At 40.9% G+C, this 7,840-nt stretch overlaps 1 pseudogene; it reads left to right on the forward strand.

Moving 5' to 3' along the window:
• The first annotated feature begins 5,549 nt into the window (after positions 1-5,549).
• Positions 5,550-7,383, forward strand: LOC127675170 (ras GTPase-activating protein-binding protein 1-like; annotated as a pseudogene).
• Positions 7,384-7,840: the final 457 nt, after the last annotated feature.

A 7,840-nucleotide genomic window follows, 5' to 3' on the forward strand; every position in this document is an offset into this window, starting at 1 on the left:
TCTCTCACACACACACACACACACACACACACACACACATGAGTCAGATTGTTACACTCAATTAGTTTCTTCTTCAGATTTAAAAACACTAGCACATTAAACAAAGTCAGAATATTCAGTAACATTGTAGCACAGCAGGAGAGGATTGAGACACAGGATAACTTACTGTTGTACAATAAGCAGTGGACAAGTTCTTTATGAAGTTTGCATGGTCTGTTATTTTAATGATAAGCTCTCATTCACCAAGATACAAACTCACCACTAGTTTTTGTAGTATCATGCAAGGTAATACATAGATCAACTTTTTAATTTTTTTCTGAAGTCTAGTCTTGAATGAAGATCAAATAAAGACTGAACTAAAAGCAAAGTCTCCTCATGCCCACTCTGATCTTATTTGCATGGTAAGTTTACTTTCTATAAGAAAAGCTTTACCCTTCAATTAATTTGAAAAAATATCATTCATAGTTGACATATTACTTCTTCAGAGTTACTTCTATTTCCTGTATCAACAATATGAATCTGTTGTGTGCACAAAAGTTTCCTAAAGATTGTAGAGATTACAGGGCAATGTCTACATGATATGGATAAAGAATTTGATTGACAAAATGGCACACATAAATATTAGTGGAAGAAAAGCTTCATATGATCATTTAAAGCCCTAGCCACAGAAACTTATATCCAAGACCACAATTAACAACTGATGCTTCAGTTGGAAAACAGTTCTCAAATACTTTCGAATAAAGGACTTAAATAGACTTTGTATGTTCAGAATTTATTAAATGTATGTCTTTTGGCAGCTCTGAAACGGCATCATCATTTCTTTTACTTTCTGCAATAATTCCTAAGACTATTTTTCTACCGTTATTATCATAGGACCATAAAAACTGCTTAAGTTAAACAAAATATCTGATGCCTCATAGTGACTTTTCAGGGTTAAAACCTTCTAACCCTGAAAAAAAAAAACTTAGTATGTCATTGTTTCAGGACTGGTGAAATCTGTTCCAAGGCTTTTAAAAAATTGGTAGTTTCATCTATGCTATAGATCTAAATGGCTTACAAGAAATTTTGACTGAATTTCTTTGAACTTCTGTGACCGCACTTGTAAAATGAGAATGATAAAACCTGCCATGCCACCCCCTCCCAACCCTAGAACAACTTAGGCAGCCTCCTTCCTTTACCCCAAGGGTAAAATATGAGCTTCAAATGGAACAGTGTAGATGCACTTAGAAGAAAGCTACAAGGTATTAACATCATCACTCTTTGTTTTGATTTGAATGATGCCATTACTAGCTGTTCCAAAGGAGCCACTTGGCTGAATGCTTACTGGTTATCTTGATTGGAAAGGCTTCTATTTATCACCTTCTCCTGCCAGCTTTTTGCATCCTAGGGTTTAGTGCTATGCAGAATAACAGCCAGTATTTCTTTTTCATGTTTCTGCTTCTACCTTTGATGGTTACATCTAAATTCATCCAAAGGAAAACTAACATATATTCTTGGCCAAGATGGCAAGTCCTGATTGGCCCTATTCAAGTCTCATCCTCCTCATAAAGAAACCGTGTGCTTTATCTGGAAAAGCTCTGAGAGATAATCTTGTCTAAAGACTCCCTAATGCCAGTCTGCAAACCAGCTGCATCTAAATTACCTGGGGGACTTTGGAAACATTTTGGTCTCAGTTTTATTAAACTTTTTATTACAAAAGAATTCAAACATAAACAAATGAGAAAATATTGCAAAGAACTCCAAGATATTGATCACTCTGCCTCCATAATTAACTGTCCATTGTCAGTCTTGTGCATTTATATCCTCTCCGGCTAGGTCTTTTGAATTATTTTGAAGCTGATGTTATGCATAAATATTCCAAAATGCAAAACATATTTTAATTAATTTTTAAATAAAATTTCTAGAATTCATTTCAATTGGCGGAGAAAAGAGTCTAAGATTAGAATTTGTAATAGGCAAGCTGAATACATAAAATTTGGAAGAAGTTCCTTTTATAGTCTTCTTTTTTAAGCAGAAAAACAAAACCCAGAAAAGGGACATCTCTGGCTGAAGGCTACTTCATTGCTTCACCCTGGAGTAAAGCTGCTACTCTCAGAACTATCAGAACTATCAGAAGCCTGTTTGCAAAAGATACTATTGGGGTGTTGTTTTGACAAGAGTGGGGGCAATATCAGGAGACAAGAACAGAAATTCCTGAGATGTCAACTAAGCAAGGAGACCTTTTCTCAGTCTACATGGATGTTCCATGATTTTCATTGACTGAACTATTCATTAGGCAACTGATCATAGACAACTTTGCGACAGCTCATGTATTATGGAACTGATTTCACTCTAAGTTGCCTTAGCTCTTCAATTAAAACTCAAACACAAAGGGTAGGGACTTGCCAGGTTTGATGTTATACCACCCTCTGCCCTGACTAAAGCCTGCATGGTGTTCTGTCTTATGTGATGTTTCATCTCAGTGCATTGCTCCATACCATATGCTACTACATTGCTTTAGTAACATGCTAAATAAAAAAAAAAGCGAGTGAATCTCATATTGTCCAGATTAAAAGTCTAAAATAAGAGCATTCCTTCAGTGCATGCAATATTGTTTCAGATTGTCACCTGTCATCTCCTAGACTCTAAGATCTAGAGTGACCATATAGAAGTATGTTAACCCAACAGCTACTTAGTAGATAGCTCCTCAAAGAGATGGTCATCTTCTTGACAGTGTGCCTTTAATATCTTAAGGGTTTGCAAGCATGCATGTTTGGTTGATTTTGTTTTGTTTTCTGAAATGAGATCTGGAATTTGTTATGTAAAACAGGGTAGCCTTTGAATGCATAGAGATCTGCAGTCTTTACTTCCAGAGTTTTGAAATTAAAGGCAGGAGTTACCAAATACAGCTAGGCATGCTTTGGAGCTCTCAATCAGGATTCTCTAGTGAAGATCAAGAAGCTGGTAAGTAGGCAATGAGTGAGAATAATTTATTGAAGTGGGGCATAGAATATCACAGTCGCTAAGAATCAAGTCTAAGAGTGATTAAAAGCTCAGTCTTTAGCTTTCATAGTTGCAGAAGATGCTGTGACAACAAAAGACATACCTGATTTTACTCAGTACTAGATCTTACATACTATAATACAGACCCACTAGGCAAGATGGGTCCATTAGTGCAATAGCCTGTATCTGTTATGGGATAGCAGACAGGGTTCTATAGCCTGTATCTGTTATGGGTTAGCAGACAGGGTTCTGATTTGTATTGACGACTACTTCAGAAAAATGAACTTCATGTCTGTTTCTCTAATCCTGGCCAAAGCTGGGTTGTTTTGTTAAATGTCCATGTTGTCAAATTGCATTCCAAATATGTATATTAACAACCACAGATGAGGTTGCTTTCAGTCTCAGTTAGAGAAGGATATTTTAATATGATGGTCAACAGTAGATGCAGAGATGCATCTGGTCAAAGTCCTGAGTGTCAGAGACTGAATAATCAGCCTTCAATGGGACATCTTGATCTGTTACTAGCCCCACTAGCCCAAGGCTTAGGGAACATTGTGAAAAAAAGAGACAGAAGGAATGTAAGAGCTGGATGGGGAGGAGTGCTGTGAAATACAGTCTTCTGAACTTGACATGACTACTGTACTCACAAACTCAAAGCATTGCTACTTATCTAAAGAAGATCAATCTAGCCAAAATTCTAGCACAGATGGGGGTTGTCCTGGCTGGTTTTGTGTGTCAACTTGGCATAGGCTGGAGAAAGGAGATTCAGTGGGAAAGTGCCTCCATGAGATCCAGCAGTCAGATGTTTTCTCAATTCGTGATCAAGTGGTGAGGGCCCCTTTGTGGGTGGTGCCATCCCTGGGCTGGTATTCTTGGGCTCTACAAGAAAGCAAGCTGAGCAAGCCAGGGGAAGCAAGCCAGTAAGTAACATCCGTCCATGGCCTCTGTATCAGCTCCTGCTTCCTGACCTGCTTGAGTTCCAGTCCTGACTTCCTTTAGTGATGAACAGCAGTGTGGAAGTGTAAGCTGAATAAACCCTTTCCTCCTCAACTTGCTTCTTGCAGGAATAGAAACCCTGACTAAGACAGGGGCAATGTGCTTTTCAGTCCTTATCTCTTACTAAGGAGCTATTGGCAGTTGGCAGAGGCTGGAGAAAGCAGAATCACACTTCTTTTTTTTTAATGTGTGGGCACTGGTAGATTTTCCATGATCTAGTGGATATCCCCATGCATATTCAATATAAGCAGTACTAATTGTCCTTAGTGGCTATTAACAAAAAGGACAAATAATGTGAATTTAGAAAGAATTGGGGCATGTTAGTGTGGGAAGATAAGAGTAGGAGGATGTATGATTGTGTTTTATTTCTGTATATATGAAATTCTCAGGAAAAAATAAAAATTATTTTTTAAAGCCCCATCCATGACTTAACTGTTATTAGTTGTATGTTATTAGGCATGTCTCTAGGTCTCATTTCCTTCATTTTTAAAGCACATGATTAAATATAGAACTTAACTTCATGTGTTCATTCAACAAATATGAGAGCCTCCTATGTGTTGTGTACTGAACATGTTACAGAAACAAGCCAGATAAAGAATCTTGAACATAAAGTTTATATTTTAAGGTTTGTGCTAAACCTTAAATGAATAAAGCACAAAAAGAACTTAGCATGAGGGCTGGTTCTTGAGAGCATTAAAAACATTACTAACCTCTGTGGTTATTGTGAACTAGTAAGAATGACAGACAATACCATACAAAGGTATTTCAGAATTTTCCCAAAACATGGGACATGTATATATAAGGTAAAGGCAAATCTGTGGCATGAATCCCCCAAGCTTGTTGGAAAGCTAAATGCAATTCATCAAATATTATTTGAGAAATGCTGAAAAATCTCCCACAACCAAGAAGATATTCTTATTTCTACTTAAAAGAGCAGCACACCAAAATGTCCTCTCAGTACAGGGGGCAAATGTCATCTTGGGGTCTAGAGGATCTCCTTAAGCTAGAATGGTCTTTTGAATTTATTTATTTATATGTTTACTATGAGATGTGAGGGTGTGTGTGTGTGTGTGTGTGTGTGTGTGTGTGTGTGTACATGCATGTGCATGCCACAGCATACATGTAGAGGTCAGAGGACAACTTGTAGGCGTCAGTTCTATCATTCCATTATGTGGGTCCTGGGGATTAAGCTCAGCTTGGTCAGTTTGGTGATAAGAACCTTTATATGTGGAGCTACCTGACCAACCCCAAAACCAAATGTTTACATGGCATGGATGTGACAATTGATAGAATAAGAGAGGCATGCTGAGTGGACTTTTTACCACTGAGCTACTAAATCCATGCATTTTAAGGAATAATATCTGCATATTTACAAGAGAAACAAGTGAAGACTATCTGTGATGCTAACCAACAGAACTGACACAGAAAATGATTATGTAGGATGAGAATTGGCATATAATTCAATATGTAGAAAACAGAGACTTGGGCATCGCTCGAGGGATGTCATCACCTCCTCCCACTCAGTAGCCCTGTCCTTATGCTCAGTCGTGCAGGTTGAATCCTCCAAAGCAATGGTTATGGAGAAGCCTAGTCCTCTGCTGGTATGGAGGGAGTTTGTGCTGTAGTAATACACCGTGATGAACCAGGCCCCGGACATGCTGCACAGATTTTATGGAAAGAACTCTTCCTAAGTCCACGGGGCTTGGATTCCATCAGGAAGCCAGCAGATGCAGTCTACGGGCAGAAGGAAATCCACAGGAAAGTGATGTCACAAAACTTCACCAACTGCCACACCATGATCCGCCACGTGGATGCTCACGAAACTCTGAATGGCGGGGTGGTGGTCCAAGTGATGGGGCTACTGTCCAACAACAACCAGGCTCTGAGGAGGTTAGTGCAAACCTTTGTCCTAGCTCATGAGGGCTCTGTTGTTAACAAAGTCAATGTTCACAACGTCATCTTCAGATACCAAGATGAGGTCTCTGGTGGCCTTGTCACAGAGCCTCAAGGGGAATCTGAGGAAGAAGTAGACGAACCTGAAGAAAGACAGCAGACACCAGAGGTGGTGCCTGATGATTCTGGAACTTTCTACGATCAGACTGTCAGCAACGACTTGGAGGAGCATTTAGAGGAGCGTGTTGTGGAACCGGAACCATAGCCAGAGACGGAGCCGGAGCTGGGGTTGGAGCTGGAGCAGGAACCTGTGTCTGATACTCAAGAGTTCAAGCCTGAGCCTGCATTGGAAGAAGCTGCTACAGAGGATGTGCAGAATAGCACTTCCCCAGCCCCGGCAGATGTGGCCCTGGAACATGAGGACTTGAGGACAGTTTATTGGGCATCTGTGACTAGTAAGAACCTCCCTCCCCATGGGGGCAGTTCCAGTGATGGGGACACCACCTCATGTGGTCAAAGTGCCAGCGTCACAGTCCCATCCAAAATCTAAACCTGACTCTTCAGATTCCACCACAAAGGCTTCAGAGAGATCAGAGTTCGAGCAGCGCCTCAGTATCCCTCCTCAGAGAGGACCCGGACCAATTCATGAGGCTGGTGAACCCGGAGATGTGGAGCCTCGAAGGATGATAAGGCATTCTGACAGTCACCAGCTCTTCATTGGGAACCTACCACATGAAGTTGACGAGTTGGAACTGAAGGTTTTTTTTTTTTTTCCCAAAATTATGGGGATGTGGTGGAGCAGCACATCAACAGCGGAGGGGTGTTGCTACTTTGTGTCCGACCCAATTCCCCAGTAAAAGAAATCTCAACTCAATCACTTAACAAAACAAGCTACAAGCCTAGATTGGGCAGACTCCCACTACACTACTCTATTTCCATCTATATTATCCCAAATAACTTGTGGTTTCTCCGGGCCAGAACTTCTCTGCAGTCTCTCTGTTGATACTCTGTAGCTCCTTTCCTACTGCTGATCCGCAGTGGCTCCGCCCCCTCAACTCTCATCTCCTCCCACTTCCTCCTGCTCAATCATTAGCTTGAGCCTTTATTTGAAAACTTAAGGCAGAGAGAAAGTTCACGAGGCAACTCCTCATCTGCAGCAACTCCTCATCTGCAGTCTTTCTGAGGAGTGAAATTAGAATCAAAATACAAGCCCAGGGCTATCCACACAGTGGGGAGTTACAGAATTTCGGTTTTGTTGCATTTCATGATTCTGAACCTGTTCAAAAGGTCCTTAGTAATAGGCCCATCATGTTCTGAGGTGCGGTCTGCCTGAATGTGGAAGAGAAGAAGACTCGAGCTGCAAGGGAAGGCAACCACAGGGATAACCACCTTCAGAGACCTGGAGGACCCCATGGCTGGCTGAGTAGTGGAATGAGAGGCCCTCCCCTCAGAGGGAAGGTGCAGAAACCCGGCTTTGGCATGGGCAGGGGGATTACAACTCCAAGGCAATGAATTGATTAGCCCAGATCTCCACACAGCACACAGCCCCAGCTCCAGAAGAATGGTGAATTCCTTCAAGCACCCTTTGGTGTCTGAGCAGTCTATTAAACTGTTGATATTGTATAATTTTAATTTCGCTTGTGCTCATGGTGTGTGCTCCCTAACCCCTTTCCTCCCTTGACCCCCTCAGTCCTTCATTACTAGTTTTCCGGAATGATACTTTAGGAGGAATAGATTTGTAAAGACGAAAAGAGTGACCTTCCTGGTCCCACTGCATACACAGACTGGACTTTCACCGTCATTTCTCAGAGGACCATGTCTCGCTGACAACAGATGTTTCATTTGTTGGGAGACACAGGATTTTTTTCAATATTTTTATTTTCTATATTCTTTGTTTACATTCCAAATGATTTCCCCTTTCCCAGATCCCCCCTCCCCATATGTCCCATAAATCTTCTTCTCTCCACCC

Source organism: Apodemus sylvaticus, chromosome X, assembly GCF_947179515.1.
Source record: "Apodemus sylvaticus chromosome X, mApoSyl1.1, whole genome shotgun sequence".
In the NCBI taxonomy this organism is placed as follows: domain Eukaryota; kingdom Metazoa; phylum Chordata; class Mammalia; order Rodentia; family Muridae; genus Apodemus; species Apodemus sylvaticus.